Genomic DNA, 26,332 nt, shown 5'->3' with positions numbered 1-26,332 from the left:
AAGTGATAATCTCTTGAAGAATTACCTATCCATAAATAAACAGTTTCTGTCTTATATGAAATTGTCATTCTGAAGTTATTTCAAGAACCCATTGATTATTAAAAGGTAATATGGGAGAAAGAAATCTTTCTTTTTCTTTTTCTTTTGCCTGTATCAGCTCAATCTAGAGCCATCCACAGGCAGCAGTCGCCAACTGCGACATCATTTGGGCCGACAGGATGCATCAAAAAACACTCAAGGTAAATCTCCTCCCCCTGTCTCTTCCCTCCCTGATACAGCTGACAAAGTGAGAAAGAGCCTGTGGCCTAGAGGTTAACACAGCTGCCTAACATGCACATAGCCCAGGTTCGAATGTCAGAAGAGTATGTCTGGCTGAAGAGAGTTAAGAAGCTTGAAATAGCTATTCCAGTTCTCCCTTTATTCTTTGTTGGCAATCTAAAATGTATATGTAAATGATGTCGCAGTTGGTGACTGCTGCCTGTGGATGGCTCTAGATTGAGCTGATACAGTCAAAAGAAAAAGAAAGAAGATTTTTCTCCCATATTTGGGCCGACAGGGTGCATCAAAACACACACACACACACACACACATACCTATCATTGCTACCTATTATCTGTAAAGATTAGTAATGATGTATTGATTTGCATTCCCAGGACACAGTAGCATTTCCCGTAAAATTGAATCAAAATTAATATTTCCATTTTATGCTGTCAGAATGATTTTATTTCTTATGGGATGGTGTACATGGAATGAAAAAGCAAAGAAACAAGGCAGATTGACAGGAATGGGCAATCTTCAATACACCTTAGTTCAGGTAATACAGACTTTCAGTGTAATTCAAAAGATTTTTCAGTGCCTTTGGGTTTTCTCAAATTCCTATTTTTGAGTCATTTTACCATGCCCATTTCCACAACCATGAACTTGCAGGAAAAAATTTACATGAAATCTCGTAAGCATTTGTGTGCATTTTACTTATTCATATATGAATCACAAATGTGGAATTAATACTTTCCTTAGCACACATACTTTTTGTGAGTGATTTTCGGCTATATAAATCACTGACATTATGTATTTTCTTCACATTAAATATGCACATTGGGAAATTTAGACCTGAAAATCATGTCATAGATTTCTTACATGCGTGCTCCTGTTTGGGGGCAGATTTAATAAGTGAGTATTGGGTAACTATTAATATTTGGATCAAGTCAATTTCTCTTTTTACGATTTTTACCTATAGAAATTGTGCCAAGTACTTTTGCATGCCAACTGTTGTTCTGATAAAGGAAAATAATTGCTAATGTTTGCTTAAGAGTTCACATTGCTGTAATGGGAGGTAATGTAATGTTTCTCATAATTGCAGAAAAGTTTGGATAGTTGGAAAAATACCTCCAGATTCAATTTCACTTTTCTGATAGAGAAGTAGCCTGAGAGATAAAACCGTCCTTGAGTGGGTAAGATAAGAAGCAGTAGATTCACATCAATTTCATAGTTCAAAATCATTTAGCAGGCAAGATTTCATTTCTCTTTTTAGAACTTCATTCAGAAAATTGTTCTTTGGGAATTTTGTTGGTTTGTGTGTGTCTATATGTGTGTAATATATTTGAGCAGGGATTAGATATATATTGTGAAAATATATGGATTTATTGAAAAAAAAGGGTGGCTAAGCAGCAAAAGTAACACAAGAATAATGGCACATTCACCAGAGGAATAAAAAACAGGTTGAAGCAAGATATTTTCAGATAAATGGGCAGGAAATTTTTCAGCACTATCTTGCATTGCTTAATGTACTCACTGAGAATTTTGCATGATGGAAGAGATATTTATGGGTTTTGTGGCTTTTCCTTATAATTTCCATTAATGTCTAATTTTTAAATTACATGATAACCACAACAAGAAAATTACAGCATGTAACAACAACTACTGTGTCCAGTTCCATGTAATCGGGTCTAAAGTTGAGCTAGACTTTCCTTATTTAGATTTGAAATACTGCAGCCTAACTTCAATATGCAAGCAATCAAAATGCCCTAAAAACTTTATTGAAATCCAGTAATTGTTTTTGTAATCTGGATTTGCCAGATGTTGCTAAAATTTAATTTGAGGCATGCTGAACTCCCAGCCAATATGACCAAAGTGGTAGAAAATACTGGGCCATCAGCATCCCTTATGAACACATATTAAAAAGTTTAAATATTGACAACGTTTGGGTGGATTAGGCAAAAAAGGCAGCATGGAAATTTTCCATTTCAGCTACCATTTCAAAGCTTTGAATTAGCACTAGCCACTCATTCTTCTCAATAACAATGGATTCCAAGCCCACCTTCTGCCTGAATAAAAAATTTCTTTAACTCTCCTGGTCCCTAAACTTTTTTTTAAAAAAAACCTATAAATTATGCAGTTTAGCCATAGTTGTACACAATGATAGCCAACAACTAAAATGAAAGGAGAGGGCAGATGAATCACTTCCATGCGATGCACATGTAATTGAAAAATATACAGATTATATCTACACTTGAATATGCATCCTCTTATTTATATAGCTTTAGCTGCACTGCATTACTTTTATTATGCATCCTTGTAGTTTTATTAGCTTTCTTCAGCCTGGTGTTTTCCAGATGTATTGGATTTCAGTTCCCCTTGGCTGTGCTGGCTAAGGATGATAGATCTTGAAGTGTGTCAACTGGAGCACACCAGATTGTGGAAGACTGGACCTACATTGTTAGAATTAGTTAGTTAGGGAATCTATGGTTGTTTGGTCCCCAGGATAGTTTGTGGAAAATAAATTGTCAACTGAACATTAGTCTCTCAGAAAAAAAAAAGCACCAACATTATATAGTAATTTGGAAGGAAATAAAACCATTATTTAGAAACAATAGAATTAGGAACAGTTACAGTATGCATTGCAGAAAGCCTTAAAGTGAAATGACTAAAAATATAGCTTAAGAAAAAGAGAAATCTAATACTACATAATGAATAATAAGATAGGTCATTGCTAACTTAACACAAGTGAACTCATATATATATTTCTTACATAATAAAAAAAGGCACACCGCCCTGCAGTTCTGGTCACATTTTTTTTCTCTGCACACAGATGCAGATAAACAAGTCTACAGAAATACAATGAGAAATCTAAAACTTGCATCAATTCCATTTTTGTAAATACAACATCAGTTTTGCTTGCTTTGTGCGAGACAGCAGCTTCTCTGAAACTGAAAAGGTTGTTTTAGATCTCTATGGAGAACTGACTACAACACTGAATAAATGTCCTTACTATGGTATCTGACAAAAGTTCTGAATTATGGCTGGTGTAGTATATTCATGCTCAAACTGTTGATTTTGATGGCATTTAATTATAACTATGCATTGCTTAGTGATCAGTATATTTAGGAATTAGATGTAATTCAATAATATACATGAATGAAAAATAGCATTAAAAATCTTGGATCATTTTGATTTGGTATTGATTTTGCTCTAAGATAAAGCTACAAAAGTGACAACTTGGTGGTACTGAGTAACAATTAGGTTTTACATTAAACTAATTTTTACAATTTATTCCTCCTATTTTAAAACTCTTCTACAGCTTCACTAAACAGAATAGAAAAGTTCAGAATCTTGTACTTTGAAAATGAATCACAAAAGGATGCGTTGGATTTTGTATGTGTTTCCATTCATTAAGAGAATGCCATTACCCTTAGGATTCTCAATGAATATCTTATAAATTCCCTCCAATATTCAGAAATAAAATTTTAAGAATTTGGAGGGAACTATATCAGAAAGTAAGAAAGCCTTTGTCTTAATTATTATTCAAGGAAAGGACGTTAGCTCCAATAAGCATTTCTATTTCATTTATCATCACTCTTTTTTAAATGTTCAAAGTTATTAATCCAGAGATTTGCCAATCCTTCAGTAGGCCTATAGAGTTCATGTATGGATCAATTTCAAAAATTCGGAAGACTACTCTGTGCCAGCAAGTTGTTGTACAAGATGCTGGATTGTATGGTTGGACTGAAATTTCACTAAGAGTTATAAATCTAATAAACTACAGGAAAAAAATTAAAAAATCAGAGAAACAAAATGGGTTGTTTGCACATGTCTTCACAACAGAAGACATTCCAGAAGTCAGAATATCTCATCTCGTTCTTTTTAAATTTAATGCATACAAACCAAGGGATAAGTATACATTGATAAATTATGAAATACTGCAACTGTATTGCAAATGTTTACTGTTTCTGCAGAACTGTATAAAAATAATTTACTAAAAATCTTCAATAATAGAATCAAAGGTGAAGTGTTATACTTTTTTGGCTATTTTTCCCCATAGACAAGTATTAGAAGTATTATAAAAGCAGTAATCTCTAAGTTTTAGTACTGGGACAGTTGTGTTGAAAAAAATCTATATAATATATTATCAGGACAAACGTCAAGCCATATGTTTCTAATACAAAAAATACAAGTCCAAAAATTACTAAAACAATGAAAATAATGCTAAATGAAAATGATCTTCTACTACACTGAAAAGAAATAACTTTCTGGAAGAAATAATTCATCTGCTTTTGAAGAGAATCTGTGAAAGTATTGAGGGAATCATCAAATCTGAATACAGTACGTGAATGTTCATCAACTGGCAAGCAGAAAATGATGAACTGGTTGTATTTTCACTGGACTATTCAAAATCTAGATTCTGTTTATCATCTAGACAAACAGAAAGTCCTTTAAAAAAAATCCAGCAGTCATAGAACTGTTGCCTATGTCCTAATACATTTCACACCATGTTAGACAACGTGGTTGAGATCTTCGCTGAAGGCTTCCATCATGATAACAGACCAAACTGAAAAGGAAAAAGTAGGAAACAGAAGCCAATTTCTTCCTGATCAACTTTGTGCTGACTCTGAAAGGAGAGAGCAAAAACCCGCACACTCAGTCCATCTTCTGTAGCCTCACCAGGCCTGCCATTCAGGAACAAAACTCCGATGTGCATGACTCAAGAACATTTCGGTGCTCGTTGGTGGTAATGCAACATCTTCAGCAAATCTTTGAGCAAGAGGTTCTTCGGTCATCGCCGCAGACCTTCCACAAATTATCTGCACTCTCTTACTTGTCTCATTATTTTGCTATCAGCCAAGGAGTTTGACCCTTTAAGGGACAGATGTAATTATTTTACATAGAAATGTCTCATAGAATGTAATAAAAGTGCTGCTTATATTTGCATAAATACTAGGCAAAAATGTCCCTTAAAATTACATCTATGCTGCAATGTGATCCGTAATTGCCCTTTCTAGCTGCAAGTTTAGTATTTGGCTTACACTGCTAGCACCCAATTCTAGTTGCCATTTTCATCTGTACCATACTTTAAAAAAATAACTGTCACTTACCGCTGGCATATTTGAAATTTTCCTACAGTTCATTGCTCAAATCAGTAAGTGACACCATAAGTACAGGGCATCTTGTGTCAAATGAAGGCTGGCAAATAATATTGATTTTGCAGATGCATCTACCCACATCCAGTCTAACAGAATATAGACCAGGGCTTCTCAAAGTGTGGTCTGGGGAGCTCTGGGGCTTCCCCAAGAGTCTCTCAGGGGTCTGCAAAATCAATATTATTTGCCAGCCTTTGTTGAAAAATACTATGTTAAAATCCCATCAAACAAATATAAGAAGTGTGAGTGGCAGCAAATACACCAATTGTAATTGCAATACCAATAGTACTTAGACTTATATACCACTTCATAGTGTTTACCGCCCTCTATAAATGGTTTACAGAGTCAGCACATTTCCCCCAACAATCTGGGTCCTCATTTTACTGATCTCGGAACGATGAAAAGCTGAGTCAATCTTGAGCCGGTCAGGATCGAATTCCTGACAGTGGGCAGAGTCAGCCTGCAATACTGCATTCTAACCACTGTGCTACCACAGCTCCTAATAATGGTAATCATAACCCATTATTACAGTCTTCCTAATTCTGTTTAGCTTGATGTTGAGATTATGAGGCAGGGAGAACAGCAATGTATCCTGCACAAACTCTTTACCAATTCTCTTTCATTTTCTTACAAAAATCTCCAGCTCTGAAAAAAGGGTCTCTTTTGGCTTCTTTTTTCTGCATTGTTGCCCTTAAAAATTTCCCTCATCAGAGCATTAAATGGACCTAGTGGCACAAGGATATTGGAAAACTGGGTCTAATGAATTTATGGAGGAGGGAGCACAGAACCAGAGTCATTCCTGATAGACTTTGCTTCTGAAGGCTTATTCTATGCAGCTTCTGAATCTCTTGAAAAGCTATGTACAAAAGCTAGAAATTCTCATTGTTTGCTAAATGATCAGAACGATATTTAGATCTCCATAATTTTGCATCAAAAATTGTGCTTCTGATCAATGACCAGAATCTGATGGAAAAAAAAATCAACTTGGTCTTCACTCATTAAAAACATTAGCTACCTTTTTGGGGGGTATACATACAACTGCTTTGTTATTTTCAGTTTTGAACAATGTTGCGCTTCCTCCCTTTGCGTGTAGTGAAAGAGAAGATGAATTGCCACTGTTACCTCTTACTACATTGATTTCATTTGGCACATTAAAATACCAATATAGAATTTATTTACAAATGCTATTTCATTTCATTTCCTTTTAATAATAAAAATCTATAGTATTTTAATACGTCCTTGCACTCATTGTCATTTTTTTTGTCTTTATATGTACATAGAATGGTTCTTTCTGACATCTTTATCCAATAGCTTATTAAGCTGTAGCACTTACTTTGAGTGCACAAATATCATGCAAATATAGCAGCTGTATTCCACAATGCAAGAAGCACAGTTATCAACATATATATAATTATACAAGCAACTGGCAGACAGCTATAAAGCAGAATTGGAGCATTTTATGTACAAAAATATGCAGCTTTTTATGCATAATCTGTTGGCACTTTCAAAAAAGAACGATGTATAAAAATAAATATCCTATGCACAAACATACAAACAGACACACAGGCCAGTCCATGGTTAGAATATTCACTGCAAAAGAAAAACATATAAAACTATGTTAGTATTACCCATCCTGTTGGAGGTCATTTAGGGGTCATTGACCCATATGATATAATCTTGTGAATTTTTGGTACTTTTGAATATTATTTCAATATACATAATTGGATTCATGGAGAAATCTCTAAAAGTTAGAGATGTTGAATTATACACCCAAACTCTGGAATCTGTCTGTGAGGAATCACTTCTGTTTTAAAAAAGAAACACTAAACAGCCATTTTTGTGAGTTAGAGGCACACAACTTTTTCCCTTCTGAATTCTGAACTGTTACCATCTGAGAAGACAAAATTCCCATTAGAGCTAATCAACTTCCTTCGAAGGGCTTAGTAGCATCTCAGGAGGATCTCTGTACCATTTTGCCCTAATCATCATGTAATATCTAATGTAACTGTCATATACATATTGTATTAAATGGGAAGATATGTTACTATACAACTTTCATGTTGTATAGAAATAATATGTTATAATTTGTTACTTACTCACAACATGCAGTAAGACCTGTATCATAACATGCCATACTTTGAGGAATTTTTACCTTATTCCAGCATCCTTGAATTGGCAACCCATCTTCCCCCTACAAGAGAGAATTATATAATCAGGGTACAGAAGGAGAGAAAAAGACTAAAACAGGCAACATTTTATAAATGTAGAATCTGTACAGCAGAGGTCCCCAACCTTTCTAGGTTGGCGGCCCGGAGGGAAAGGAAGGGGCAGGGATCAGGCTGTATGCACGCGATGCAAATGGGGATGGCGTGAGTGCATGCGTGATGCTGGGGGCGGGGCTAGCACCTGTGCGATGCTCAGGGCAGGGCTAGCGCCTGTGTGACACTCAGGGCAGGACTAACATGAGTGGGGGAAGTGCGCACATTGGCCAGCCATTCATGTGGCCTGGTGGCCAAGGCCATGGCCCGGTAGTGAGCCGTGGCCCACAGATTGGGGACCCCTGCTGTACTGCATGTAAAATAACTGAGTAAGTTAACCTAATGAAATATTGTCTTGCTCAGAGAGTCTACAGACACACTGGACGCCAAAGTGATGCCAAGTTCTATAGTGCAAAATATACACGTCCAATCTCCCCATCATCTAGTTGACTTTAAGACTTTCACTATGATTTATTGGTACATGAAATATAGGTCCATCAAAATCAGAAAGGCTTCCCACTAATTCCTGTGATGATTGTGAAGGTCATTTCCAGGATGGAGCTACTGCTGGTTGAGAAAGATCAAGCCTTTCCCCTTCAAATGCTCCTTGTTAGGCTTCTGAGTACAGGTTGTCCTTGACTTACAACCATTCATTTAGTGACCATTTAAAGTTACAACAGCCCTGAAAAAAGTGAATTATGACCATTTTTTACACTTAAGACTGCTGCAGCATCTCCACAATCACATGATCAAAATTCAGTTGCTTGGCAACTGACTCGTATTTATGGCAGTGTCCCCAGGTTGGCAACTGACTCATATTTACTGCAGTGTCCCCAGGTCATGTGGTCACCTTTTGTGACCTTCTGACAAGCAAAGTCAGTGAGGAAGCCAGATTCGTGTTACTAACTTAACAACTGCAGTGATTTACTTAACAACTATGGCAAGAGAAGTTATAAAATGGGGCAAAACTCCCTTAACAACTGTCTCACTTAACAAAATAAATTTTGGGCTCAATTGTGGTCTTAAGTTGAGGATTACCTGTATAACTCAATGCAGAGGGAAAATGTAGCTCAGCGATACCTGAAAGGGTAGTGGATATGTGGACACCACCACAACCTTCATGTTGTATGAATTTTTTTGTTCCCTTCTCAAATAAAACACTGGTTTTGTTTGGAGAGTTGCAAAACTCTCAAGTTCCCATTCTCCATTAAAAAATGCCAGAATATATGTTGTACTAAGAGTTTCCACTCAGGGGAACTAGTCTGTCTACATGCTCCATATACTTACAGGATTTTCAGGGGAAAAGAAAAAAGAAAAAAAAAAGGCTGCTATGTGACAGTTTCAAATAAACTGTAGCTGAATCTAAAATAAATTGACTCCGATCCCAAACACTGCTGACATCCTGGGTTCACAGAGGACCAGAGCTGGTGCAGAATCCTTGCACGGCAGTAGCCTAAGTAACAATTTTGGTCTTTATATAATCTTGTGCTATCTAAATCAAAGTCTTTAATGCTGTCTCCTAATATTTATAGCTGTAAAATTCAGGAGCTTAAGGTTCTATTAACAAGAAGTGGAAATAAATTCCATTGGTACAATGATCCCATTGATGAGAATGAATTATATAGTGCATTGCACATAAACCCCAAAGTTAGAGAGAGTGTGACAGGAGTTACAAATCAGGGATCAACAGCAGGATATGGTCACAAAAGTATATTTCTTTGAGAAGGCTGGGAATGGAAGCACGAATTAGTAAAAAGGAAAGATTAGGTATCTCAAGTTGAAAAAGCATAATCCCTAAATTTTCACAGAATGCAAAGCAAATGTTAAGTATCTGGCATGCTTGAGTCAGAAAGCATATTAATTTAAGAATGTAAACAAGAAAATTGTATCATTCTTAATATTTTTTTACAAAATGTATTCCTGGATCTACAAGAAGGATGGATATGTATGTCTTTTACAAAATATCACCAATAAATGAAGATTATCTTACAGAGAATTTTGGCAACAAAGTAATTGGAATTAGTCTTAAGAATATCAGACTACACTATTTTAATTCTTATTGAAATTAGATGTTCTGAACATTTTTGAGGTTTCACTGTGACAGCCAAAATATTCAGTGAGATACATGCAAATGTACATACAGTATATAATTTCCAAATTGCCCCAAAAGCAAATATTAATTGCTTAAATTAGAGTATATGCAGAAATGAATAAATTGTTAGGTATTTAAATAACTAGAATTTGAGATTTTAATCCAGATTCTTTGATGAAATTCTTACCAGATTCTCAGTAATATTTCAAGCTAACCTGATCCATTTCATATTCCATATGTTGTTCAACAGTTATCCTATGGTGTTGCAGTGGTGTGTTCAATTAATTTGTGTATTTTAAAATTTTACATGGATGACTTGGGGTTTAAATTTGTCCCCTTTGAAATTAAGGAAAGGTGAAATTACCCAATCCTGTATGTTTTTATCAAACAATGCTCAAAATAAGATAGGAAAAGAAACTTGGCATTTTTTTCCTATAACAAATTCTATTGTGTGTTTCTGTCACTTCAAGGAGATTTCTCATTCTCATGAAAACAAATTTAACCAGATGATTTCCCTGTGCTCACCCGCAAATAAATATTGCAAAGTACTGTCGGGATCTTATTCCCAAATGAAGCAAACTTCTCCAACATCATTTAGAAAAAGTTGGTACAGAAAGGGTCAACAGTCCTATCAGAACACCTGGAGATTATTTAAAAGGAAGATAAGCTAAACACAAGTGACATTTATTATGTTTCATTATATTTTGTTTATTTTATGTGAATGTGGTCCTAGATCTTACTTATATGAATTAAAGATAGCAGATGTATTTTTTTTACAAAATAATTTGATATTGTCATCTCTAAAGGGAGATCCTTAACTAGAAAAGAAAAAGGACTGCCTCCAATAAATAAGGGCAGGAATAAATGGTGCAAATGATCAAATTTGTGGACTTTGGATAGCAGGTTTTCAAAGAACCCTCTTCCCACCATCTGGATCAGATAGGTGTTTTGGGTGCAGGTAAAAGTTTTAGGTGAATAAACAAGAAATGTTATGAGAGTAAGGTTAAGGAAGAAGTAAAGCAAGTATGAAGCTTTTTAAATCCAGGATCAACTCCTGTAGGGTAAGAAAAATAGTAGTAGCAACTAAGCTCATTTTCAAAGCAGTCATGCATTATGCTTGGGTGCTTCTAGTGCCCAAGAACTTTGTACTACAAATTTTTGTAATAGTTTGCTGTGTAATTGTAACTGTGCTCCAGCCATAATGGAGATTCTGATACTGTGACCTTCCATTCGAATCTTTGCCTGATTTTCCTATAACCTTTCTCCCTTCTAGCTTTTATCCCAGTTTGAAAAGGGACTATGGGGGTGTGGGGAAGCAAAACATCTGCCTGGAAGCACCCTGAGCATCAATGATCTGGAAAGCATCTAGAAAGGAAAGGAAAGGGACTTGCAAGAGCAAGTGAACCAACACAATCTAGAACATGCAGGAAAGGGAAGGTAACACCATACCAATGGGCAAGGGGCATCCAGCCCGTCCAGCCCTGGTAACCCCGGCTCACCCTTCTCGCCTTTAAAACCTCGTAGTCCCTGTTCATAAAATCAACCACTAGAATTACTTTAGTCAGTGTACATGATCTGCATTTTCTGGATGGAGAAATTCTGTAAACAATTATGAACTAAATGCACTCAGCTTATAGCCCCAGAATAGTTGCATATCATGGTTAAAAAAAGATAAACCATTTTTTTGTTTTCTGGAATAACCAGAAAATATTCCTTAATTGTAAAAAGTTAGAAGATAGCCTTCCTTCTGGATAAAGTAAAGAATTTAATTAATTAATTAATTATATTTGTTATACATTTATTAATTTACTTAATAAAGGTAAAGCGTTAATTGTAAATGTTTCTACAAAATGGTCCATGTCTGAAATTAATCCTCAAAAGCTTTAAATAGAAGCTGAGGGTTTAAAAGACCATTAATAAAATAGTTTCATATTAGGAACGTTTGCCTTTTCTTCGTACCATGATCAGTTTTCTGCTGGGACCATAAACCAAGTGTCTTGCATCATTATCAACTACAAATTATTATTTTTCATTACATCATTTATTAACCAATCATGGGAAAAAAGAAGGCATTGTAGATTGTGATTGAGTTGTGTTCACCCGATAACTACAACATCAAGTGATGACTTGACATATTGCAGTTCCAATTGCAGTGCACAACTTTCAAATTGTGTCGTGACACTATAGTGCAGCACAATTCACCTAGCATAGCTAAGACACTCAAAAAGTGATGTGTAGATGAATTGGCCTTAATATTTAAAAAAGCAAGTGAAGACAGCTTAAGGTTTTCTAGTTTTTCAGAAATCAGGTGCTTCCAAAGCCCAATTTATATTTCTTTCCATACCCAACAGTACAGATGAATAAAATCACTCTTTCAATGTAATCAATTACTAGTGCCCCAAAAGTGCTTTTTCAAAAGGCAACTTGACTTTCTTATTTTTTTCCCCTTGTAAATGTTTTGCTTCTCAACCAAGTGAAATGTTTTCAAGGAAAAAAAAACAAGAACGTCCAGTTGCCTTTTGAAAAAGCATCTTTGGGACAACCATGACCTGGATAATTGAGATTCTCCATAGACAAACTACTAGTGCCTTTTCTCCTTCTTTTTTCCCCTGTGGCTTATTTTAAAACAATACATTTGATAAAACGAAACATACCAATGGACAGGGTGCGTCTAATCCAGGTGCTCCTTGGTCTCCCTTATCCCCTTTAGGCCCCCTAGAGCCTTTCTTGCCCCTTTCCCCCTGTGAATAATAGTTTATTAAAAAAAAAATACATAAATGGACCATCTAATCCACATATGAGTTCTAGAAACAAAATATAACACGATAAAAATAAGCATTCCAGAGGCTTGATTCTTTAAGCTTTTGCAGGAAACCGTTCTGCATGGACATTGAGGAATGTTACTTTTGCGTTGAGATGAATGCATTTTAAGCCACGTTTAAAATTTCAGATTAGGAGAAGGAAAGGGATTTATTCTCCCATGTTCACCCATCAGATTGTGAAAGTGAGGTCAAGATGTTCAAAAGTCATGTGGCAGAGAACAATTGTTTCCAGTGGTCGTTCTCTTATGTTTGGTGGAAATTCTGATCTCTAGAAGACCCAAGGAGATAATAAATGATTTTATTTCATGGAAGTCATTGGTCTTTTTTTCCCCTGGTGATCAGTAATAAGCAAAAACCAACCCTAAGGATATATTTCTAGATGCTCTTTTTGCCCAGGACATATATAGATCTAGCCTTATTCTCTGAAATTCTATAAATGAGAATGAAAGGGAGTGAGCAGCAATCACACAATACTGCTGTCAGTGGGCATTCCCTCCCATGTATCAAACATATACAGATATGCCCCAGTAACTTGCCTGCCTTGAGTCTCCTGCTTGGAGGAGGGGTTGGACTAAAAGCCCTCCCAGGTCTCCCCAGCCCTATGATTCTTTATGTGCTATCCCAACTCCATCTCAAATTAAGAGTAGTGATTGGTGGATCCTTTCTCATCAGCTGGTTAGTTTCTTGGGAGAAGAGAATCCACCAGTCCCTTTCCTTAATATATCCTGCATATTGAAAAGAACAATACTACTTTTACCAGCGTTTTCTTGACACAGTGGAGACTAGCAATGGGGACAGCAAATACTACGGTATGCAGGTATAATTTACTGCTGGCAAAAGGATGGGTAGTCCTTTAACTGAGCCATGAACAATACCCCACAATCTAAGTTTTGCATATTCGATATGGTTTGATTATAATTGGACAGATCAACTACTAATATTTAGCCCTATTTTTTAAAAAAATAAAGTCTTTTCAAGAAGAAATGTAAAAGGCATTTTTAAAATTGAGTTGCTTCCTGAAAAGAATACAAACTAGTGTGAATGCTGAACTGTTATTTTAAAAAGCTCAAAATATCACTTTTTAAACTGATAGGCAGCCAGGGCTTAGTGTGATTTTGATTTCACAGGAGAGGTAAGTTAGCAAAGCAATTTAAATCTGTGGTGTCCTATTTAACTTCTTAAAGTTGAACCTCAATGGGATAAAAATAGACTGTGGGCCTGATGCCAACTTCCTGTATAAAGCTGAAAAATCATCTTGAATGTCTCTGAGGTCAGTCTATTTTGAACAGAGCCAACATCAACCCAAAGACCAATATTTAGTAAGAGAATGATACTCCCTTTCTAGACCAATTTAGAATGTCAGTAACTTATGCAAATTTTGATAACGTGCTTGTGGATATAAAATATAAGTGGGATTGCCAGGAAGGAAATTTCATTTAGTATTTGGTATAAGGATTAGATGACAACATAAAATTAGGCTGAATTAGATTTTCCCACTTTTATTTTTAATTTTGGAGGGGTGAAATAAATGGGATTGAAACAATAAGCTGGCAGGAGGGGAAAAAATGGATGGGAAAGGAGAGGTCACCCAGGATCAAACGCTGGCATGGAAGAAGGATAATCCAGGAGGAAATGCAGAATGGATTGCGCAGGAAGAGGAAGAAGGACTCAGGAGAAAAGGCAGAAGAGCAGGAAGGGATAAGGGGGACAAAGGTGGACCTGTGGAAGCAAGGAAAAGACACACACGCAAACACACAAGTAGACAAGTAGAAGAAAAAGAACAAATTGATCAACAAATTCCACTTGAACGGATAGCTTTAGCATTGATATTTTTTCAGTTGGTTTTTCTCCAGGAACATTCTGCTCTCCTTACCATTTATTATGTGGACCATACCATTTCAACTGTGTTGGGTTAAGAGATTACCAGATCCTTCAGAGGTAACAATAGACTGGAACTGCAAAAAAGAAATGCCTAGATCGCAAGTGAGGCAATTTGGGGGTAAGAATTAGAATCTGCTAATGGATCTGCTGGTTCTTTCTGGTTGTTTTCCTCCCAGTAGGACTGAAAGGAAACCACCGTGCAGAAGAGGAGAGAGCATCAAAGACAAATTAAGGGATGTGAACAATGAGGCATTTTTTCCAGCAACTTTTCATGCAGCTTTCACAAATACTGAACTAGGTCCACCATAATGAGTGCAGAATTAAGTTACTCCTACATTTATAGGACATCTGCATTTCTGAGAAGCTACAGATTGCCTTTTTAAAAAAAATAAAAATGGATGTGTACTAAGCATCAGGCTTTTTAGCAACTTTTTTTACATTAACATGTGAAAAAGACTAGGGACATGTTTTCAGTATTAAAGACTAAGTGACTATTTCTGCATGGTAGATGTTTGGTCTAATAATTCAAACTTTTCTATCTACTTTGTTTGTAAACACACCACCCACACAGGTTACTATATGAGACTTTGGATTTTTGCTCATAGTAAACGTCCTTGCATTTTTTCCCCCCTTGCATTATGAACCATAGCTAAAACAAGTCTAATTTCTCGCAGTGGCTTATTCCAATTAAACATGTTTTTCCTTTCCAGATTCATCAACCAGCTGGACAGAGGTTTATCTGATCCTACCAAAAGTCTCACTAGTCAACCAATTTGTTGGAACGAAGTCTAAGCCTTAGTTAACAAAGACTGGATGTTGTGTTTTCAAATTCTATACAAATTTAAAACCAACTAAAAAAATATCAGAGTGTTGCTAGATTACTTAGTATGGAGCCATCTAATATTAAAGGCTGTATTTATATCTAGAAGAAATTATGGAACATAATCAGAAGTAGAATGATTAAATATATGATATCAATGGGATTAAGATGAATCAAGGCATGTTATATGTCTAGTCACCAAATATTTGTTGCAAGTTAATTTTAAGTTTAATCAAGGCATTCATGAAACTTATTCCAAACTTTTGTTTTAACCAAACAGTATTGTCAAAAATCACAAAAACCTATGCAGCTTCTTATTAGAATGTTATCTATTCTATGCCATAAAAATTAATCATTCCAACATTTTATAAACCAAAGTATATAAACAAGTGTAACTGAAGACTTACCCGATTTCCTTTTTCACCTGATGGTCCTTGAAAGCCCTAAAATATATTTTTACAACTTTGAAAAAGTTATGTCATTTCAAGATAGGCAGAATTAGGCTCATAGTCCATTTGCCTCCAACCTATAATTGTTGTGGAGGTCCAGAAAATGTACCCTCTTATAATCTATATTTTTCCAGGTATCTGCACTAGAACTCCAAAAGGGATCCTTCCCTAATTTTGATTTGTTTAAATCAGTGTTTCTCAACCTTGACAATTTTAAGGCATGTGAACTTCAACTCCCAGAATTCCACAGCCAGCAATGCTGGCTGTGGAATTCTGGGAGTTGAAGTCCACATGCCTTAAAATTGTCAAGGTTGAGAAACACTGGTTTAAATAAAAGCAGATTGGCAAATATAATGTTCATTTTTGAGCTTTACAATTTATAAGCAACAAAGTTATTGTTGTTAACTGCTAAGTCGTGTCCGATCCATCGCGACCCCATGGACAACATTCCTCCAAGCCTTTCTGTCCTCTACCATCTTCTGGAGTCCATTTAAGCTCACGCCTACTGCTTCAGTGACTCCATCCAGCCATCTCATTCTCTGTCGTCCCCTTCTTCTATTGCCCTCAATCTTTCCCAGCATTAGGCTCTTCTCCAGTGAGTCTTTCCTTCTCATTAGGTGGCAACAAAGTAGAACATTGTTATTGCTTTTGCTTATAGGGAGAGCATTCAAAAGTTTCTAGTATAGTGCAGTGGTGGGATTCAAATATGTGAACAGCCAGTTCTCTGTGTGGATGCCGCTTCCGGAAGTCCATTCTGGGCTTGGGCAATAAAAAATTAGCTACCGGTTCTGCCGAACTGGTGCAAACTGGCTGAATCCCATCACTGGTATAGTGTTTTTCAACCTTGGTAACGTTAAGCTGTGTGGACTTCAACTCCCAGAATTCCTCAGCCCACATCCTGCTCTAGGATGTTCAAAAAAGATATCCGTGTAGGATGCAATTGGCACAAAATAAAAAATCTTCAGAGAGGAATATTGGCTCTGTACTTACGGGAAGGCCTGCTGGTCCTATTGGTCCTGTAGAACCAGAATCTCCCTTATTTCCCTGGAAGAGAATTAGAAAGACTGAAATAGTTGTGAATTTTGCTAAAGTACTACAGACAGAGAGTACTGTTGTCTCTTCATCTTTTCAATAAACTAATTTTTAATAATGGGGAGTCATGACTTGCTTTCCTCTCATGGTGCCTGGAAACTGTAGGGGGCTGAATGGGGGGGGGGAACAACAGATTTTGACTGAACCTTGACAAGCCAAATGGCTTTGGGCACACGGAGCCCCAAGATCTGAGACATAGACATCTTCAGTTCTGGCTGGGGTGGCACTACCCCAGATGGATGTGGCCCACAACTTGAGTGTTCTCTTGGACTTGGAACTCCTGCTCAAAGAGCAGGTGGCAGTCGTGGCTAGGAGAGCTTTTACACCAGAGGTCCCCAACCTTAAAGGCACAAGAGGCCAGTTATGTGGAAAGAGGTTTTTTCACGCACTGGAGGGGGCATGGTTTTCTTTGCTGCCTGCATCCTGCGGATGGGGCTTTCCTTGTTTGTGCGGACAGTTGCTGGCATCCCGTGGCCCGGTACTGGTCCATGGAGCAGGGGTTGGGGACCCCCATTTTACACAGCTTCCAATTGTGCACCAGTCATAGCCTCTCCTGGATCAGGATTCCCTGCATTCAGTCATTCAAGCCCTAGTCATCTTACAATTAGACTACTACATGGGGCTACCCTTGAAGAGTCTTTGGAAGCTACAGCTGGTGCAGTGTACAGATGCATGAGTAGCTTTGGGGCCCCAAGGTTGGTTCATGTAATACCATTGCCCTGCAAGCTGAACTGGCTGCCAGTTTGCTTTCAGGTGTAATTCAAGATGGTGGTAATCACCTTTAAAGCCCTTCATGGCCTAGGTCCAGATTACCTAGAGCAGAGTTCCCCAACTTTTCTGGCTTTGTGGACTGGCGGGGGAGGAGAGGGGATGGTTCCGTATGAGCAGTGGGCAAACATGAATGTGCACACAACTCCATTTGTGTGAGCAGTGGGCATGTTTGCCCACCAATCACATAAATGGAGTGTGCACGCACATGCTCATCCACTGCTCATGCAGAACCATCCCCTCTCCCTCCCGCCAGCCCAGTTCTGAATAGCTCAAGACCTGGTAGTAAGCCGGGGCCTGGAGGTTTGGGTCCCCTGACCTTAATGTCAGAGCATTCACAGTCTCATTATGCTGAGGTAACCCAGGAGTAAATACAGTAACAAAATACATACATGTGATCATTTAGCAAATTCCAATACACAGCAATTACAGCACGAGAGAGAGAGAAAGACTACAGCAAAAAACTCCCCTTTTATACTCAGACTCTTACAGTCCCTGCTTACTCTTAAAGGGACACAGACCCTGCTGAGTCATTCCTATATTGCATCATCCTATCATTGCATTATCCACATTCCATTATATCTTTACATAAGTTGTTTAGCTGTTAAATTATTATCCTGACACTTAAGGACTGTCTAATCCCACTGGGGTTGGCCTACCCACTCATCTCAACAGAAGAGGCAGGCTGTGGGCCCCATTGGCCAGGATATTCTGGCTGGGGTCCAGGAGAAGAGCCTTTTCTTCCCTTTGAAACATTCTCCCCCCTTTCCCCTGAGTGATTTCCAACCCTCCTGACCTTCTGCAAGAATTTAAAGATCTGGTTCTGCCACAGCTTGGGATCCAGTGGAGGGGTTTCCCATTGGCCATGGTTGATAGATTAACAGCAGCTCCCACCCCTCCCTTTCTTATTCTATTCCCTCCCCATCTTTTAGCTCATTTGATTATCTGGATGTTTTATAATATTGTATTTATATCATTAGGTTTTATACAGTTTTATTTTTTAATAGTGTAACCTGCTCAGAGTTGCCTTATGGTAAAAAGGGTGGCTAATAAATTTTACAAATAGATACATTTTACAAAAACATATAAAGAACCACTTTTAGTTCTTGGTCATAAGCTTCCTTCCATCTCCTTTATAGTGTGTGGGAGACAGTCATCTTTTTGCTGTTGCTGCACAGTACAGCTGTGAGTCAGATGTCCTTACTGTTTGGACTACAGACCAACCAATCCTGACAATAAATCCTACCTTCTCCCTTGCTCCCTGCTCTTTTAGAGAAATAACCTCCTTTTGATTGTAACACAAAAGCACATCTCCAGTTCAGTTCTAGAAAAATATTTCTACCTTGCTTGTGCTGGCAGTTCAAGGCAATTTACCGAGACATGGTAAAATATACCGTAATAAGAGCCACAATATATATAAAAAAACAATATTTAAAATAGATTTCCGGTTTGCTCAGGTGGCTGCCATGGACATTTGGAAGGCAAGCTTCGTCTTCCACATCCAGTTTTGCTTTGTTGGGGGACCCTAGAAAGGGTCTAAAGTCATCCTGCAGAGGCGACCAGCAAGGAGGGGATCCCTGTGATCTCAGAAAGGTGGTAGCTCTTCTATTTGATCCGAGGCAGCCCTCCAAACTGGCGGACGAAAGACCAGCCATAGAAATATGGCTCATCATTAGGCTGTAGACAGCCGAAGTCACACTTACCATCAGGCAACTTTAAAGCAGCGCGGAAGAGACTGGGTGAGATCTACCTCTTAAATCCTAACTACCTTTGTTACCTGCATAAGCTGTTTAAGTACTTTCCCTCCTGTGGAGAGGGAAGGAAGATTTTACCCCTCCCTAAAAACAGTGGTGACTGACTATTCAGGGGAGTTTAAAAACACTGCAAGAATAACTTGATCCTAATTGGAATTTTACTTCTTAAAGTTTGTGGAGTAAAAGACTTTTTACTCTTATTGAAGATCTGGGTTTTTATTTATAAAAAAGAAGTAAAACTGAAAAGATTATAAAAACTTTGGACCTACAGGAAAAATTTAAATATAGGGGCGACACCTTGTGGCTAAACCTGGTATTACAATCTGTTATTGTTTAAAAGAAACTTGGCTGACAGCCTAGACAATTGATCTTATACCTTGAGATCCTTATCAGCTGTGAAGTCCAGCTGTGTTCCATACTCACTGAAAAAAATTTTTTACACTCTCTGATTGCAAAGCTTTTAATTTAATACATTACTAAGAGAATATGGAGGAAGATCAGGAACAAATTCTCTCTATGTTGAAAGCAATTTACCAAACTATTCTTATAGCTACTGATGAAATAAGAGGTTGCAGAAAAGAATGGGATGTCAGCCAAGATACACAAACTCAAAATTTGATTACAACTGAAAAATCAACTACACAGAATGGAAAAAGTGGACCAATTAAATACTATGACAGAGGATTCAACTGATCAACAAATACAGTCAATGGAAAACCCAGAAAAGGGATTGACAAATCAGAAGAAACCTGAGGATCAAGAAGAACAACAGACTGAAAAAAAGATAAACAGTTTAAGACAATTACATCAAGATGGAAAAATAGAGAGACAATTTGTTAGTTCTCTCAAAAAAATGGTGATCAGATGGTTTTTTCTACGTCAAACAACATACATAATAATACAGGGAGATTTATTTGATGACTGAAAAGCACAGACATGGAAGACGATTTGGCAAAGAAAGAAAGCTAGAATAAGATTGAAGAAAATTGGGCTTTTGACTTACTAGTGAGAATTAAAACAGAATATTCTCAAATAGATAAGATGTGTACTTTGAATATTAGAAATTGTTATGAGTTGAGTTAAAGGATACTTTGGTCATTTAAGACTTGGAAATATAAACATTAATAGTTAAATTTGAATATTGAATATTGAATATAGGCAATTAATATTATATATATATATATATATATATATATATGTATATATATATATATATAAACTAAAAACGTATTGATGAATGTAACAATTTTTTTCATTTAGTAGTAATAATAAAAATTACTAGCTTAAATATGAGATAGTATATATTGAGAGAAAAAAGAGGAAGTATTAAACGTTGAAATAAGAGAAATTTTGGTTATTAAATTTAGATATTTGGAAATTATTAGAAAATAAGAATATTATATTGTACTATTACAATGTAAGATCTTGGGATGAATTGTGACGAAGGGAATTGGGATTATTTAAAACTTGGAAACTATAAATATTAAATGTTAAATTTAAATATTAATGGGATGTTAAAAATTGGGAAAAACTTACCAGGACATTGATTGTCTAAAAAGATTGAATGTTAAAATGACTTAAGATATGTATAAGCTAAAAATTATTGATGAATGTAAAAAAGTTATTTGTATTAAATTGATATAATAAGAATTGTATTAATTTAAATGTGAGACAATAAATACCAAAGGAAAAAGAGAGGAAATATTTAATGTACTAGTTCTGTGGTGGCGAACCTATGGCACACGTGCCACAGGTGGCACACAGAGCCCTCTCTGCAAGTGGGTGTGCTGTCACCCCAGTCCTAGGCTTTCAGCTGGATTTTATAAAACTTTTTCGCTTTAGGCTTCTGCCGCCGTGTGCAAAAAAAAAAAAAAAAAGGTTCAACCAATCAATCAATTTCAATTTCTCGCAGGAAAAAAAAGATATCGCAAAGTTGGAATTGATTGATTTTTAGTCCCACCCAATCTGCCGTTACCACTGCAGCCACGCCCACCCAATGGGCCATGCCCACCCGATGGGACACGCCCACCCGGCACTCAATGATACCTAAGTGGGTTTTGGTTCGCAGTTTGGGCACTTGGTCTCTAAAAGGTTCGCCATCACTGTACTAGTTAATGATTTATACTAAAAAAAATTGTATGTTATTGAATTATGAATCAACCCAACTGCCATTTTGCTTTTCAAATATTTAAATGTAAAACTGGAAAATTAATAAAAATTCAAAAAAAAACCAACAATGTTTAAAATAAACAAGCACAGATTTTTTAACTCTACTCAGAAGTCAACTGGTAACCAATATAGCTTTGTAAGAGAAGTGACACTGCAGTTTGAAGCAACTTGCAGCTTGGTATTCAAGAGCTGTCCTTTGTCCAATGCATTGCAATAGTCCAGGGGTCTCCAAACTTGGCAACTTTAAGACTTCTGGAGTTCAACTCCCATAATTCCCCAGCCAGCTATGTTTAAAACCAACAGTTTTGAAGACCCCTGAAAGAATTCAATCATGTGTTGACCTCAATGTAATTGTCTGAGGAGCTTCCCTGTCAAGAGAAAGGGCTCAGTTGATGCACAAGATCAAGGCTCTTCAAACTTGGCCCTTTTATGACTTGTAGACTTCAACTCCCAGAATTCCTCAGCCAGCATGCCTGGCTGAGGAATTCTGGGAGTTGAAGTCCACAAGTCATAAAAGGGCCAAGTTTGAAGGCCCCTGCACAAGATGAACTTGTGCAAAAGTTCTCTGGCCACAGGGGTGACTGCTCTTTGAGCACAAGTGACATCCAAAAGGACCCCCCAAGTTGTGCACCAGTTTTGAATGGGGAAGGGCTGTCCCATCCAATACCAATGATAAAAATGTACCTGACCCAGGGAGGCCAAATAATCAGTCACTCAGTCTTGTCAGGACTGAGCTGAAGTCTGTTCTTGTCAGGCATTATAAACCAGGAACCAGGAGAGAGTTCAAAAGAACTATGAGTTTATTCCATGTTATCTGAAATGGTACAGGTTCTCCTGTTTGAGCAGGGGGCTGGACTAGAAGACCTCCAAAGTCCCTTCCAGCTCTATTCTATTCTATGTTTCTACAAAAATCTAAACTACTAACAGTCAAGGCAAATTGGTGCTAGTTAAGAGTCAATTGAATTCATGAGTGGAGCGCAGTGACTCCAAACTGCTGAGGTATTTGACCCCACTCTTGGGCTCTGCCTGGTCATCTACAGTTCTATCCCATCCAGACCCAAACAGCTTGCATAGTCTGGGTCAGTACATTAACAATTTCATCTGGGCCACCCAGGGTTGAAAAATGCAGCTAGGTTATCATCAGCATACTGGTGTAATAACTATGACCACAGCTTTCCTCAAAATGATTAAACTGGGCCCCAAATTTTTCATACATGATAAATCTGTTTGAGACGCAACATTCAAGGGTAGCATAGACTAAAACACTATTTCTTGAGCACCTTTGTCCTTATCTGGATTAAGTTTCAATTTATTAATTCCTCCTCTGAGTACTGACTCCATACATTGCCTCAGAACATACCCTGCAGTGTAGCGGAAAGGAAACACAACAGTGAATATCAGCTGCTGATTGATGGATTCAAAAATCTTGATTGCCTAATGTCCTTACTTTTTTATTTCTGTTTTCATTATATCACATCTTGCCTGATACTATGGGCTTGGAGATAGTATCTTCCAATCCTTATTCAATAAACAGAGAAGGGGATTGGAGTGGCTAAGGTTTGGCCCTCAAATTCAAGATGACAGCTGTGATGATGCAATCAAAGCTCCAGTTCTTTGTATGTGTGACATGCATAAAAATGAGGGGAGTTTCGATTAGATCACTATGATTGCTATCTTGATTTATTAGGGTTTTTTTATCACAACCTGAAGGCATCTCTGAAATGGTAACAGAGGATACTAAATTAACATTCCCATTACTAGTCAATTCTGGTGATTGTAAGGATTATACAGGATCCTCACCCTCTCTCCTTTCGGTCCTGCTGGTCCTGGGACTCCTGCTGGTCCTGGAGTACCCTGAATTTTTTGGATAAAAATAAATACATGAAGCCCATTATTCAAACATATTTCAAGCAAGACAAGATGATGGTTTCTCAACAGAAGAAGAACTAAATAAAGGACTGAAGCTATTCACTTAAAACACTACAACTGTTAGAGTTGAGGAAAATAACAGCTTTACATTATATATAAAAGTGGGATTCTTGTTTGAGTGATTAAAAGTATAGGTAGAAAATGACAGTCTTTAGTGAATGAGACGAAACATTCAGCTTCAATTGCCAACAAAGCTAAAAGCTGTCACCAATGATCGCTTTAACCATTTTATGAGAAATTGAGTTGGGTGATAGACAAGCAAAATTTTAACCCTTTTTTTCTAAGAAATTCATCTTGCAGATTGATAAGCATACCGAAAGCATAATGCAATTATATTAACAGAACCAGCAACATAAGGAGGACTCATTCATGTTCAAGTCATATATTCACCAGGTGCTATTTATGTATCACTTCACTAGAGCAGGAAAGAGGGAACACCCTATGGGAACGCTGTTGCTAGCTCAACAGAGTCAAGCATTCTTAAAATTAAATTGGATTTTGGTAGGTTAATCAACAGAGTAATCTATTTGATTGATCTTCTGGATTGGTTGTAAAATCAGAATAATTACATTTTCCCTGGTTGTACCACTTCAAGTTGCAGTTGGGAAGAATGACTGTTTAAACACTTTCCTGATAAACTAAAGCTTCTTATTAACTACTGTCTTCTCTCATTTCGCTGAGAAAGTTAAAAAGGTTCCTCTGTTGAAATAAATAATTCTTCACTTTAGTAGAATTTTTCTTTTTCTTGATAACATTCATAGATGTACAGTACAGATTCTGACAAGGAAGGGATGTCTTGAAAGAGAGTTGAGATGCACTGAATCTAAAGAAATGTACTTTTAGACTTGCAAGATGGATGTCAGCCTTACTAGATAGGAAACAGGACAAAAGAGCTACTTCTACTTTGTTGTAAAGGTACATTAATAGAACACTGCAAGTCTAAAAGTACATTTTTCTCTCCACCACTTGTCTCCTTCAGTGCTGCAGAAACTAGGGAGAGTCTCTTCTGAGTCTCCTGTTCGGGTCTAGGACAAGTCGGCATGGCCAATTCACCACAGCCAACTCAGTGCAACAATTAGCTGAGACAATTCGCCATGGCCAACTCGCCACAGGGCAACTCACCATGGGACAAGAATTACACTTATATTGAAGAAATGGTGGAATAGAATAGAATAGAATAGAATAGAATAGAACAGAACAGAACAGAACAGAATAGAATAGAATGGGACATTGGAGATCTTCTAGTCCAGCCCCCTGCTCAAGTCAGATGATTGTCCAGTCTCTTTTTAAAAACTTCCAGTGATGGGGCACCCACGATGGAGTGCCCATGAATGAAGAAGGAAGGACAAAATGAAAGGTAAATGTCAAAAATTAAAATAATGTTTTAATTATTTTAAATACTTAAATTGAATTGTTGAATTGTCCTTCAGCGAGTTATCCCATGGGGAGTTGACTGTGGTGAGTTGGCAGGGCCAAGTTGTCCCATTCCATTCTTGTTCCTCCCTCTATCCAGCTGCAGGCCATGCTTATATATCTCTTGACTCAGTTTTCCAAGGTCTTTTCCATATACAATTACAAATATTATGCACTGTAGCACACTACATTCAAGTTGTTTTGCACTGGAGGCTTTCAGGTTAGCAAGCATGAGGTGAAACTACTTTTTATTTTTTATTTTTTTTAAAAGTGTCTCAGGCTATACTTTTTTTAACTTCACTTAATAGAACCAGAAATTTCAGGAACAAGAGACATGCAAATTTGTTTTGGGTATATCTTTAGATACTGGATTATATAATAATAAATTTAACAACATATATATATATATATATATATATATATATATATATATATATATATATATATATATATGTCTTTGGTTGTTCGGGTTTTCTCCCGCGTAAAATTGGAAGTGTCTTGGCAACGTTTCGACGAAGTCACATTCGTCATCTTCAGGCTGGTGTTTTTAGCTTCTTGCTTTGAGCAGCAATGTGTGGTTTTAGCTGTTTCTTCCTTTTAACTGCCAGTGGGGTATGAACTGATTGGATGGGAGCTTGGCTGTGTTCTGATTGGGTGGAGGTGTGTTCTGAATGGTTAGGGGCTTGGCTGTGCTCTGATTGGCTGGGGGAGTGTTCTGTTTGGTTGTGCTCAGGTTAGTCTGAGTTGCAGAGGGGTTTAAGATTTTGGGGTTAGGGAGTCGTTTGTCAATAAGGGCAGGTTTCCAAATGGCTGGTAGGCGGGAGGTATCATCTCGCTTGTTCATGCTGTGTGGGCGTTTTTCTATCTCGATGGCTTCTCTGATTATTCTGTTATTAAAATGTTCACTTTTGGCAATGGTTCTGGTATTTTTAAAGTCAATTTCATGTCCTGTGGCTTTAAGGTGTTGGACCAGGGAAGATGTTGGTTCCTCTTTTTTGACTGAGTTCTTATGTTCTTCAATGCGTGCACTTATTCTTCTGTTGGTTTGTCCGATGTATATGGTGGGACAAGTGGTGCATGGGATTTCGTATACTCCTTGATTTTCTAATTCAATTTTATCTTTGGGGTTTCTAAGGATGGTGGATATTTTTCTGTTTGTGCAGAATGCTGTTTTGATGTTGTGTTTATGAGGATCTTACTGATTCTGTCTGTGGTGCCTTTTATGTATGGGAGGAGGGCTTTGCCGTTTTCTTGTTCTTTGTCTTGGATTTTGTGGGGGTTTCTTTTTGGATTAGGTTTGTAATCTTATTTCTTTGGAATCCATTGGATGTTAGTACATTTGGTGAGAGTGTGTAGTTTCGGTTTTTAGGTGTTGTTCGTCAGCTAAGCGTTTTGTTCTGGAGATGAGTGTCTTGGCTACAGAGTTGATCTGTGCTGGGTGGTGGTGTGAGAGAGCGTGCAGATAGCGGTT

The 26,332-nt window shown here is 37.2% G+C and overlaps 1 long non-coding RNA gene across 2 annotated transcripts; it reads right to left on the bottom strand.

Moving 5' to 3' along the window:
• Positions 1-511: 511 nt before the first annotated feature.
• On the bottom strand, positions 512-23,373 carry LOC120297646. 2 transcript variants are annotated; one of them, XR_005553848.1, is made up of 6 exons: positions 23,320-23,373; positions 16,727-16,780; positions 15,695-15,730; positions 12,419-12,505; positions 7,567-7,605; positions 512-7,004 (listed from the first exon to the last, which is right to left on the bottom strand). It is a non-coding gene; the product is annotated as an uncharacterized LOC120297646 (long non-coding RNA). The 2 variants fall into 2 exon arrangements; XR_005553847.1 differs by lacking the exon at positions 12,419-12,505 and adding an exon at positions 11,214-11,291 and having other exon boundaries at positions 512-5,130.
• Between the last annotated feature and the right edge of the window lie 2,959 nt (positions 23,374-26,332).

Source organism: Crotalus tigris, unplaced genomic scaffold (genome assembly GCF_016545835.1).
Source record: "Crotalus tigris isolate CLP2741 ecotype Arizona unplaced genomic scaffold, ASM1654583v1 scf7180000023654.2194447, whole genome shotgun sequence".
In the NCBI taxonomy this organism is placed as follows: Eukaryota; Metazoa; Chordata; class Lepidosauria; order Squamata; family Viperidae; genus Crotalus; species Crotalus tigris.
This window is presented reverse-complemented; position numbering and strand designations above follow the sequence as displayed.